General features: G+C 47.3%; 1 protein-coding gene across 5 annotated transcripts in view; it reads right to left on the reverse strand.

Moving 5' to 3' along the window:
• Positions 1-12,577, reverse strand: part of TCF20 (transcription factor 20) — a 112,235-nt gene that overhangs the window by 48,149 nt on the left and 51,509 nt on the right. The window contains exon 1 of one of the 5 annotated variants that reach the window (XM_038181702.2): positions 7,517-7,673. The exons of the other annotated variants lie outside the window; for them this stretch is intronic. The gene's annotated coding sequence lies outside the window, so the exon portion shown is untranslated. Of the gene's footprint in view, positions 1-7,516; positions 7,674-12,577 lie in introns of those variants that run through there. 5 annotated transcript variants of the gene reach the window in all.

The following is a 12,577-nucleotide window of genomic DNA, read 5'->3' on the forward strand; positions in this document are numbered from 1 at the left end:
TTCCAAGCAGTCCACACAATCAGGCCTTTTCATTCTGTTCTACAACGCCTGGTGCAATGAGCCTGTAACTAGGACTCCTGGGAGCTCCTCAAGGCAAATGAAGTAAATTAACACGAAATCTCCATCAGTTATGTGCAACTTCATTACAATACAGGTTACACGCTGTATACAAGAATTAAATCCACTGATTAGGATAAATCTGTGGTTGAGGATCACACAACCTGGTTACATCACGTGCAAAAGTGACAAAATCAGATAGAGACATAACCTCAATCTACTTAAACATTTACCATCCCGCTGCAGAAAGGCTGTACTGATTTATCTCCTCCAAACTTCTTGCCAAAAATCTTTATTCCTTCAAGGTAATACAAGAGATGTAGTTACGCACTGTGCCACTTGCAAGTTTCACTAGCCAAGGCTATCAGTCCTCCTCTCAAGCTAGTACTTTCGTCCCCTGAAGGGACAAAGATTTAGGAGTAATTTGGGTGTGGAAAGCCTGCAAACGTTCCTGCTATGAAGACCTGACCCTACATTTAAACACATCTGATGCTTACTGACAGAACATGAGGAGGGAATTGTTTTTGTTGTTTTGATTTTTTTTCCAGATTACCCATCTTCTTGAGCCATCCTCGCTGTGGTTTATCCTCTTTGTGGTTTGCTGGCACACCCAACGGGCAGAGGACCAAGGGGAGGCAGCACGCTGCAGTGCTGGAGCGAACAGGGAAGAATTCCTTAGGTTCAGGTTTTTTACACTCTGGTATCGCTAAGCCTTAGCCTAAAGCACCTCAGGTGGCTCACTCTCACCACCTTCCCCATGGAGTCAATTGAAGTCTTCCAGAAGGTCTCTTTCCATGTCTATTTCATAAACATTAGGTGATTGAACTCCTAATGCCCCTCAAATGCCTGAAATCATATGGTATAAACAGGCCATGGTAATCAAGAAAAAAGTTACTGCATCCCGCTACTTCTACCTGCGGATGCTCAACCCCCTGCTCCTAAGCTCTGCTGCCCTAGCCAACGGGGGTGAATGCCAACAGCAGTCAGAGCACACCACACCAAAGTTAATTCCTATGAGCATAAGCACTTCACAGCAGCAAGGAAGCTACAGCTGCAGATCTTCCCACAAGCGGGGTGTAAAGCTTTCTCCTCCCCAGCTGATTTCAGGATCACCGCAGTGAAACTGCTGAGCAGCACCTGGAACTGGGGATGGAAACATCTCGCAAAGCTGATGGGGTACATGCAGCAGAAGCTTCGTCCGTCTCCTAGCCTGCAGCATATATCCTGAAGAAAGTGAATGAATTTTAAAGAAGTTAACAGTTGAAGGCAAAGAAGTGAGATGAATTCAGCACGGGAGAAGAACGAATACTTCTATGAATACGAATTAGCAGAGGATAACAAAGATGCTGCACTCCGAGCGTAATTTTTGTAAATGCTAGAGTTCAGGCTTCAAAGTAAGACAGAGGGAGCCAGAGCTGGCCCACTACTCTGAGAATCAGCCCCATCACTCTGTTCTGTCCGGGCCCCTGCAGTCATTCATCCTGTACCTCGGGGAGAACATGGTGGAAAAAACCTGAACCACCACCACAGAACGCTACTATTTCTTTCTCCATCCTGCCTCCCCTCAAGAGGCTAAATAAAGCCAGACAATTTCCATAAATCACGCATGATGGGTTATATATAATCACTCCACAATGCTCACGTCGCTGTAGAGGTCTGCTAAAAGAACATAGAGATGAGATGGCGTTTCCTCCCCTGCTTTAAAACATCCAGACATTCAGTGAAAAAAAAACAAAAACCAAAAAGGCTGCTACCTTGTTTAAGCTAGAAAGATGACGATGAAAACTAGCCATTAGCTTTTGCCTTCAGAGTTGCTCTGATTTAATTCTTTATGTCTTGTAACCTAACTGGGCAGAAGGATCTTACTCCTTGCTGGTTTCAGGCTGGCAACATACACATGGATCTAGTCAGGGAAATCTTGCGAGTAAACAAAGCCTAACGAAGTCTTTATCCAAAGAACCGTGGTTTATAAGCAAGGAAGTTTATTTCTTAACTCCTCTCCTGTCTGCCTTGAGGAACTTCCTGACCTTGTTTCTTACTGAGCCAAGAGATGCGCTTTCCCCGTGAGCCTGATCCAAATTCACTGAAGTCAATGCAGCTTTTTCCACCAACTTCAACAAGTTTTTGATTAGGCTGTAGGAGATGCACGTGGTTAACCTCTTCACTTCCCTCTGCCTCTTTCAGCAGTGGGTACGAGCAACCAACCCTTCCAAAACTCCATTACACGTGCACACAACTTTGGTTTTCCACAAATGCCATCTTTCAAACATACAGAAAATTTAAATTCCCCCAAGACAAAAAAAAAAAAAAAAAAAAAAAAAGCAGCAGTGAAACAAACAAAATGAACACCCGACAAGTCAAGCTTGTCCATCTTAACTGCACGATACCATCACTCAAACCACCTGCAGTCAACCGAGCAACTCCCACGAGAGGGGTTTCGCCTCTGGTGACTGGAATACAAGAAGCAGGGGCAGGTGCAAGATGCTGAATGGGAAGAGGGGAAAAGAGCAGACAGCAGGACTCCCCAGCCCATTCCCCAAACTGCAGCAAACACGATGCTGGCTCAAGTCAGCAGGGCAGAGACAGAAATCCAGAAAGCCACGCTGCAGCACAGGAGAGTTCTCCGTGCAGGAAAGCAAGGGACATTCCTCCATTCACATGCAGTGGTGTTGAGGGAAGGTGTAAGGATGGCACAGGTGGGTTTTCCTTACACACAAAGCACGCAGTGCCACTCCCTTGGGACACAACCCCACTACCACCCTCTGTATCAGGGCTGGGCTCATTTATTTCACTGCCTGTTAAGCATCTATCAAACTTTAAGACCTACCTAAAAGCACATTTTTACGCCCAGTACGCACAACACATGGGCAGGATGAAGAACACATCTGATAAACGCCATGTTCTGTAAGGATGTTGGAGAGCAGGGAGATGGGAAGCTTCCTCACATCAGGAGGGACAGAAGGAAACCTTACAGGGACGCACCAAAATGCACTGCACGTGACATAAAGCTGTTGTGGACAAGGAAAAAACAAAAAAAGTCTAGATGAGAAACAGAAGTTAACCTAACACTGATCACCCAGCAGTCACTGCATGCTCAGTACTGACAGGAGTCACAGGCACTGCTCCCGCTATCCCAGAACTTTTACTCCTAGGAAGCTTTGTTGGACAAACCTCTCGGATGTTCAAGTTTGTTGCCACCTGTACGGCCAGCTCCCCCAGCCCCTAGCAGGGAGCAGCACCTGGTCTGCAGCTCAGTTTTAAGCTCCTACCAAGGCAGAGTTCAGAGCACGCGTGCTTTACAGGAAAAGTGATGTGAACAACATTCCCAGTAATGCCTATGAAAGCTTCTAACCAAGCAGGTCCCTGAGCACTTCCCAGCTAAGCGCGGAGCTCTTATCGGAGCTCATCTGAGGGCTCTGTTTACGACTTGAAATTTACTAGCAATTAGATGACTGAGTTCAGACCAGTAAAATCCTCCAAAATAAATCATCATATTCTAGCATGAAATACAGCCGTTCCATATGCAGTTATTGGGATGAACAAACACATTCCGTGTGCTTACAAAGAGGAGGAAAAGTCATTTTCCTTGCGTTTTTGTACTTGTTGCATCACAACATGGGCAAGAAATACTGGGTTTCTCAAATTGAGAACAGACCCAAGTCCCAAAGGGACTTCAAACCGGGGCTTTCAGACAGGAACCCTGTTTTTTCCAGTACTATCACCAGCTACAAGCACCAGGGTAAAAATAAGAAGCAGAAAGAGCATTGGGAAAGCCTGCGCATATTCACCGTCACCAGGTCAGCCCAGCACGAGGACATGAACTGTACTGCAACATGTACTGTACTGCAACGTAAACGCCTTGCTGCAGCCAGTTAAAAATCAAAGTCTGACTGCTCGTGCTGCGTTGTTCATAAACTCAGCACAAACTAGTTCAAGAGCTGGTCATTTTTTTTCCTCCAAAGGCAAATAGGCAGCACATTACAGACTGCAGAACATCCTGAACTGACCTTACCCTCCAACGGGGCTCAACAGAATCGGCTTATGCTTACAGGTCAGCTTCAACTTTTGAGTCTTTGGTTTTGGCTTCTGTTTTTTTCTCTTTTTCTTTTTAAACCAAAAGGAAACCCACGTAAAGGCACAGAGAAGACAATCGCATGCATTTCCAAGTTTCCTCAAACCAACCAATGCACAACTGAGCGGTAAGCAGTAGCAGAAAGGCTCAGCTGAAGAGATCCAAGGAGTGGCGCAGCAGGATGCTGCAACGTGACACAGATGCACCAGCACGTAACTGGAGGCCAAGCATTGGTATTTTCCCATCAGTCAAGACTGATACTGAGATGAGAACTGTAAAGGAGGGGAGCCAGTTTAGAAGAACCACAGTACCAGTATTAAAAAAGAGAAATTGATAAGAACAGAACCACATATTAGGATCCTATTCCCAGGAGTGAAACACAATGGTCTGTCCTGCATTATTTGAGAACTTACAACTCTGTTTACGTTGTATTTGTGTCCTCAGCAGTATTATTTTTTCTATTCAAGGTTTTCTACATAGCACATCAACATTATTAGAAGTAAAACTACTAGACACTATCTTCAGTTTTCACTTTAGAAGTCCAAAAGCTAAACAAGCAAATAATTTGCTTATTTATTTTGAGAAAGATCACCAGAAAGAGTCATAAAAGCCATTTTTGCTCCCTGATTTTAGTTACTGGAAAAGGGAAGAGGTGGCTGGTCTCAGCCCCGTCCCTATCAGCAGATAAGCCACAGGACACTCCACCAACTGATGCTAGCTGGCTCTTCAGAAACTTACGTTGCCAAACACAATCCTTCCTGTCTCAGAGGCTCATCACAACGTTAATTAACACCAATCCTCACCCAGCCAGGTAAGGTATGCGCTGAAGCCTGAGAAGTTAGCACTGCCAAAAACATTCCTGAATCTTTGGAATTAGTAAGAACTCTGGTTCCAAAAACATTGGTCTTAATACCCTCTGCAAGTATAAAATATAATTGAACAGGTTATGAAAAAAAATAAAATGTATGCTTTAATTAAAAAGCTACCCCACCCAAACGGGGATCTGGCATACCCTGTGCAAAAGGCAAGATATGCCTAAGCCAGCCATAAACTCCTAAATACACCCTTACCTCAAATTATAGGGGAGCCAAGCAAACAGCATGGAAATTATTCAACTTTATTACAACTTATGCCCTCATTCCAGATAGCAACGTGCCAAGCTGGTGGAGTAGCAGCAGGAATTGTGCAGCACAATTCCTACGAAGCGACCCTTCTAAGAAGGGCAACTATTGTCATTTTGCTGTGCTTCACGTGTGGTTTAGTTAAACATGACCTAAAAAGGAAGGCAGAAGAGGGTTTATGCAGTGATTTGCTTTTTAATATTGTACTAAGAACCCAAATGGACTTTGTGGCACACGTTTCCACGATGGAAAGAGGGAGAAAGTAACCCCAAAGCCTGCACATTCCAGTCATTTTCCTATAGACTTTATACCTCTAACAATCACATACAGAGCAGCATTAGGAATGTTTTCACTTACACTGTTTAAGCTTTTAAGTTTAATCCAAGTATCCTTTACAACGTAAGAACGCTTAATCTCTCTCCACTTCTTCAGCCAAAGGTTAAAGAAACTTCTGACAATAAAGAGTTCCCCTCTCAAGTAACACGCGAGCGAGTTTTCTGTTTGATTTGAGTAACCTTCAGTTCTTATGCATTACAGAAACAGATTTACTGCTTTCATAAGAATTCACCTCAGGCCTTCTTTACAAAGCATTAATAACTAAGAAAAGCGCCCCTCTCCCTCTTCCCCCCCCCCCAGTCTGACCTCCTGTTAAAGACACTCAACCAAGCGCTTTCATACCGAAAACCATCTTTAACCTGCCCCAGGCTGGAAAGGTACATTAAAGTACACATCTCAGGAGAAAAAAGGAAAAAAAAAAAAAAACAGGTTTCATAATTCCCAAAGCCTCTGAAATCTGATTTAGAGATCAAAGCCCAAACTATGTCAAAACACATACTATTCCACTCAAAAGGATGCTAACAAATTTAAAGCTAAGTAGTCTAGAGAATACCAAACTTGCAAGAAGGCCCAAAAACCTCCCCTAGAGATTTAAGCGCATTAATACAAAGCCCCAGAGCTATCAGTCTGTCTGAGGTTATTCCCAAAACCGTAAGCAATAAAAATGTACAGTGGCAAGTCATAATTTTGACATAAAAGGTGTTGTCATCCTCCCACTCGGAAAGAATAGTACCTTACTTGCTAATTTAACCAGGAGAAAGTTAAGAAAATACAAAAATATGCATTCCACATGCCAGCAATTAACAAGTGTGGACAAATAGCATTCTCCTCTCCCTGTACTATTAACAAAGTTTATGAAGAGAAAGATGACTGATAAATCTGCTTTTTCCCTTTCTTTTTGGTAGTTACACTTTCTGCAGTGTTTCAGTGCAGCTGGCTTTTTATATGTGAGCTGAACCTAATGCAGAGACAGACTTAAAAACAATACAGCTTCATACAACTCGAGACAGAGGAAACAAATCCACACTTCATAGGGCTGCACACAGAAGAAAAAAACTTTCAGCCAAGTGGAAACCTAATATTGTTGTGTGTAACACATACACTTCACCAAATGGACACCTCTTCCTGAACTGAATTCAGTGGATGTGCTGCATCTGTAACGCGAAGGCTGCTGCACGTCCATCATCCATCCGCTCTGGGCAGGCGGACAGGTTGAGCAAAGCCAGGTTAAAGGTGCGCCAACTGCCGCATGCACAGCTACTGATCGGGAAGCACGCTGGAAAGCGAGGACTCCTCCGAATTATCCGTGGAATCAACAGATGGCAACAGCTACTGCAGACATGAATAGCTTTCAAAACACTAACCTAAACATAGAAAGCTCAGAAACTGATCCCCGATCCCCTCGCAGGCATTTCGTTGTCTTTTCCCCTCCTGTTTCAGAGGTGGAGAAGAGAAGGGGAAGGGTATGGGAAGCAATGCTGGGATCGCAGCAGGCTGCCTGCCCCTCTAACAGAGGTGTAGCAGTGCTAAGAGCCATGGCAATGTGGTAGCACACCCAGAACCGAAGGCTCCTGGCGGTACCGAGCCCCCCCGTGCAGGCAGGCGCTTGCTGGCCCACACAGCGCCGTCAGCCCGGTTTCCCCAACTTCCAACCAAGCCCCGGAGCCCGGTGCCGCCTTACATAACTTCCCTTACCCCCCCCGGGGCTGAGGGCAAGCAGCTCCCGGCAGCACCGCCAGCGGCCCGGCCGCGCTCCGCCTGCGGCCGCCAGGTCAACCCAGCCGAGCGGCCGGGCCCGGGGGGGGGTCCGGGAACAGGCCCAGGGCCGCCGGCTCCCTACGGGAACCAAGGGGGGGAGGAAAGGGGGGGGTGAAGCGCTGCGGGGGCACCTCCCGGCTGCGGGGGGCGGCTGCGGGGGCCCGGCCCTTACCTGCGGCCCCCCCCACCCCGTGCCGCGGGAGGCGGGCGCGGGGCGGGGGCGCTCAGCGGCGGGGCCCGGCTGGGGGCCGGGGGGGGCCCGGCGGCGGCGGCGGCAGCGGGGGGCTGGCGGGATGCATCCTGGCCGCGCGCGCGCGCACGCACGCGCACGCAGGAAATAACACGGGGTCACCTGACCCCCGCCCAGCCAATGGCGGCGGCCGCTCGGCGCCAGCGGGAACGGCGCGCGAGGCGGCGGGTCCCGGCCGGGAGGAGGGGGGGGGAGAGGGGGGCGGCGCGTGCGCGCGCACGCGGCGGCGGCGGGAGGGAGGGAGGGGAGGGAGGGGTCCCTCCCCTCCCCTCCCCCGCCCCCCAGGGACCTCCCCAAGATGGAGGCCGCGGGCGGGCGGCGCGCGGGGCCGCTCCCGCTGCGGAGCCGCCTCAGCAGCGCGGTAACGGCTCGGAACAACGGCCCCAGCGCCCCCCCGCCTGCTCCCGGCTCTCAATGTGGGGCTGGGGGCGCCCGGGGATCGGCGGCGTGTGGGGCTGCCTCACGCCCCTCACGGGCAGCCCGGGGCTCGCCACACGCAGCGGTCCCTCTGGGGCTGGGGGGCCGCGGTAGAAGCCGTAATGGGGCGGGGGAGCTCGGTAAGGGGTTTGTGGTGTGATTCTCCGTCAGCTGTTGTCTGATCCCGAAGGGAAATGTCAGCTGAGGTCAGGCCTTCCTGGGGGTTTGTAAGGCAGGAGCGCTCCTAGGGCGATACCTGAAGTTAAACTCAAATGTACCTCAAGGTAAAAGCCTTTAGTTAAATGTACCTCAAGGTAAAAGCCTTCAGTATACAGAAATACACAAAAACACGGCTTATTTATACATGCCTGGTGTATCCAGGTATTTCTCACCTCACGTACAAAATGAAGTCGCAGCATGAACAGAAAAAGTTATGCTCAAAAAATGCTACAGAACTGTAAGAGAGCTGGCCATTGAGTCAAAGATTTCTCAAAGGCATAAAAGTGAGTGAATTTGCATCCTTAAATACCCGAATCTGTCTGCTTCACCACAGCACTTCCCATCTCTGCTACTGACTAACAGGTGTTGTAAAGGAAGCACAAGAGGAGGCAGGCTTTAAAATACTTAAAACCTCAACGTATTAGAAGGATAAGCTGAAGTTGTTTAAGAAAAAAAAAAAAATATATATATATATATATATATATATATATATATAAATACAGGCAAATTCCACACCATCATCAGCTGCTACACTACAGCAGGCATCCCTGGTAACCTACAGCATCACCTGAAGTCTCGAATGAAAACAAAAGAACCCAAATATATTAATTAGATACCACGTGAGCACAGATGCCATCTACTTTGTTGCTTTGGAAGTGATGTATTGGGCCTTAAGATACAACCCCACTGAGCTTAATGGAGAATTTAATTCTCTCAGAACCTAATTTTTGGCTGTCTGCAGACTCCGGAAGAAAAACCACCGTCATTAGTATACCTTGTTCACATCGCCAGCTTTTTCCTTGCCACTGAATGCTTCGCTTTCTTTCCAGAAGAAAGAAACTCAGCCTTCTGACTTACCCATTCAGTGACAACTACTCGACGATGATCAGTTACAGAAAATATTGTTATAAATAAAACATCGTTAGGACTAACAGAGAAAGTAATCCCATTATGCTCCCGTTGGGCTCTGATCCTGTAGATGGGTGACCAGGGCTGGTATCTGGCATCCACGCAAGCAGTTCTAGTTCAGCATTAAGCCATCAGTAGTAGCCACACGCGCCTAAAGCTTAAAGGATTTAAGGCCAAAATTGGTCACTTACCAAAATAAACACTTAAAGGACCAATTTTAATATCAACGGAACAAACTAAACAGGTTTGCAGGTAAATTTCCAGCAAATACGTTCTGTAACCTGCGAGTAAGTCCTATAAATTGAGCAGATGCACTGCACCACCCTCACAAGAAGGACTGAAGTGCCTGCTTTTTGTGGAAGGAAATCAGCTCAGCCCACCAGCACAAAACCCTCCCAAGCCCTACCTGTGTCCCCTTTAGACACCTTTTCCTCCCACCTAACCAAAGTGCTTGCACACGAACAAGACAGAGACGGGAAAGAAAATAGACTTGAGACTTGAAACCCTCCCTTAGGAAGGATGGGAGGTTCTGGGTAAAACTGAGCCCCATAAACAGCCCTTGGGGTTAGAGTCACTGTTCCTACACGTGCTGCGGCCATTGCACATATGGAAACAGCGCTGACTCTCTCAGCAGATACAAGCTCTGCCAGTGGCAAAAGCAAACCTTTTTTTCCTTTCATGCCTCAATGTAAGGCTTACCTTGAACATCCCTTTCCCCTCTCCCACAGATCCCTGAGAAAAATCTCCCTCTGACCCTGAGAGGACTGACAAATGGAGATGGAGAGTCTCCTTCTGTCTTTGAGGTCACCACTTCTGATCTAGCCATAATTCAGTGATTGCTCAGTTGCTATGGCTCTGCAGGAGCATACATCAGCAGCCGGGGGGGGGAAAGGAAGGAGTGCCCGGTTCCTGACCTCCACCACACCTCATCTCCACCCCCCTGAGCGGGAGGAGGACTGCCGGGGATGCAGCCTGTGGGACTGAGAACAAGTCTGTGGGTAGCAGATGCTGGGAAGGCTCGGGGCGCCCCAGCGTTTGTTAGCCCAAAGAGGATGTCTGAACGCAGCTGGTGGGGTCCTCGGGGAGATTTCCTCTCCTTTATAAAAGGTTTCATTGCCGATGAAAAGCACTGAACCAGCGGCACCAGAAGGCTGAAGGCTCCAGAGCCAGGCAGGCAGATTTCTCACAGGCGCGAAAACCGTCCCCTCCAAGCCCTGCCCTCATCCTAATCCTTCCCCCGTTGCACAGCTCCGTGTCACGCACAGGCTCGCCGCTGCACTTTCACAGCTTTCATCTCCAGGCACTTAGATGCTCGGGGAATGGGCATTAGAGACTAGCTTGAAGACAGATGATACAAAAGATGACAGCGAGATCAGGCACCTACAGGTCACGCAGCCAGGGACTGAAACTGATGCTCACGGTGGGACAGCTAAGTCTCGAAGCAAGTGTAAAGCAAGGGCAGCGAGCCTGTTTCTCTTCCTCCAAGAAAGACATCAGCATGGCTGCATTCATTAACGTTCCCTGCCTCTCTTCCCATCTAGCCCCAGGATTCCCCACACCTTCCTCCTATTTCTTTTACGCTTACTTCAGATAAAAAGCGTCACGCCTGACCCTGGGCAAGGGAGAAGCAGCATCAGACATCTCCAGAGGAACTGCTGCAAAGACAGGGAGGGCTCTCCTCATTAATTCACCGACACTGAACTTTCCCCCTAAGACAGCCACAGGAGCTGAGCACTTGCTGGAAAGCATTTTGGAAGGACGTGGCTTCTCAGCCCACCTTGGGTGCATCGCTTGGACGTGGCTCTCCTCCAGGCACCAGAAGCACCTCCACAAGCCCCAGTGCTATGTCCCAGAGCCAAATTCCTGCAGCAGAACAACAACTGGATGGAAGGACTTTGGAGCTTCTCAAAGGAAGAAAAATGAGAAAGCAGCTGAAGGCAGGCAGCGTGAATCATAGCAGGAAAAAAAATTAAATCACCCATAGAGTAGACAATTCTGCTCTATCTTTTAATGCTGCAACACTTCTGTCCTCTCATCTTCCCGTTACAAGGAGCTGATTCATGAAAATAGGATCTTTGTACCTTAAGACCTGCTCAGCTTCTTCTGCTTATTCCTTTTACCTCCTGCCAAAAAGCTGCTCCTGGCAGAATCAGAATTAGTTGCTGTGAAAGTGATTGTGATGTTGCAGACAAAAGAATCCGAGTCCGGTAAAAAGGCCAGGAACAACAGAAGCTGAACTTTTGAGGAAAAAAGGATCGCATTTCCATGCTGATGTCCAAAGCAATAAAGGTGGAAATTAAAATAGAAAGCCACACAAATATGATTCTCTGGCAAGACTGTCTCCAACAAGGCAGAAAAGGCCATCAATAAATCTTCATTATCTGAATTGCTAAACATATCTAAATAAAAGGAGAAATTCAAATATTAGAAGAACTCATCTTTTACAATGGCCTTGCATAAAACCAATTCTGCCTTGCCAGAACATGTTTTACAGAAAAGGATTTTTTTTTCGTTCCTTTTAATTCTGCTGGCCTTTCACAGAGGTTTCATTTGTTGGTTTTCTTTCTGCCTACAGGGAAGTGGGAATTTCCAGGCTTGACAAGCTTAAATCCCCATGACATGCAGTCCCAAATTTTAGAGGCAGCTAAGATTTTGATTCTTACTTCACTCCCTGTTGGTTTCCTCCCTGATGCACGCAATGGCTGTTTTGAATCTCAGCTGTTCCAGCCGGAAAAAAAAAGAAAGGTCCCTGAAGGAGCAGCGTTAGTCTTCCAGGCACCTTGCTGCTATCGTACTACAGACACCAGGCGCGTCACTCAGCGCAGCAGCAGAGAGGCAAAAGCAGAGCACATCAGGCTAGACCAGAACCAAGGTCTTCTACGCCCATCTGCTGAGAAGGCTGCATTTATTTTCCGTAGCGGTAGTCTTAGGGTCCACTTAAGATATACATTACGTGAAATCTCATTATCTTCTTGGCGCAGAAATCAAATTATATCTTTTTTTCTGTCACGTGTGGTGATGTTTTCTGGTCCCGATTCATCAGAGACATTGGTTTATTAAAAATATTTTAGCGGTTTCACCACTGTTTACTGATATATCTCGTATTGCTAACAAAACATGGGGAAAAAAACACTTCAAACACAACCGCTTTAATTACTTTGTATCTTGAGACCCATAAAAGTACATACAATGCTCAAAAGCCCTAATTCTAAATTTCAGAAGACATTAATTTCTTATTTTAGTGCTCTGTATTATGTTAACAACATGCTCAATCCAAAGAAGGGTAGGGCACATGCGAACGTACAGAACTTATGACTTCCAACACAGCATCTTCAAATATTTAGGAGCACTGCCTGCACTTTTGGGGTATGGGAAAGAAGCATGTATTCATGCTCATACCCCAAGCGATGATGATGTTTTAAAAGCTACTAGGTAACA

The sequence above is a fragment of the Anas platyrhynchos genome, chromosome 1, assembly GCF_047663525.1.
Source record: "Anas platyrhynchos isolate ZD024472 breed Pekin duck chromosome 1, IASCAAS_PekinDuck_T2T, whole genome shotgun sequence".
NCBI classification, from domain to species: Eukaryota; Metazoa; Chordata; class Aves; order Anseriformes; family Anatidae; genus Anas; species Anas platyrhynchos.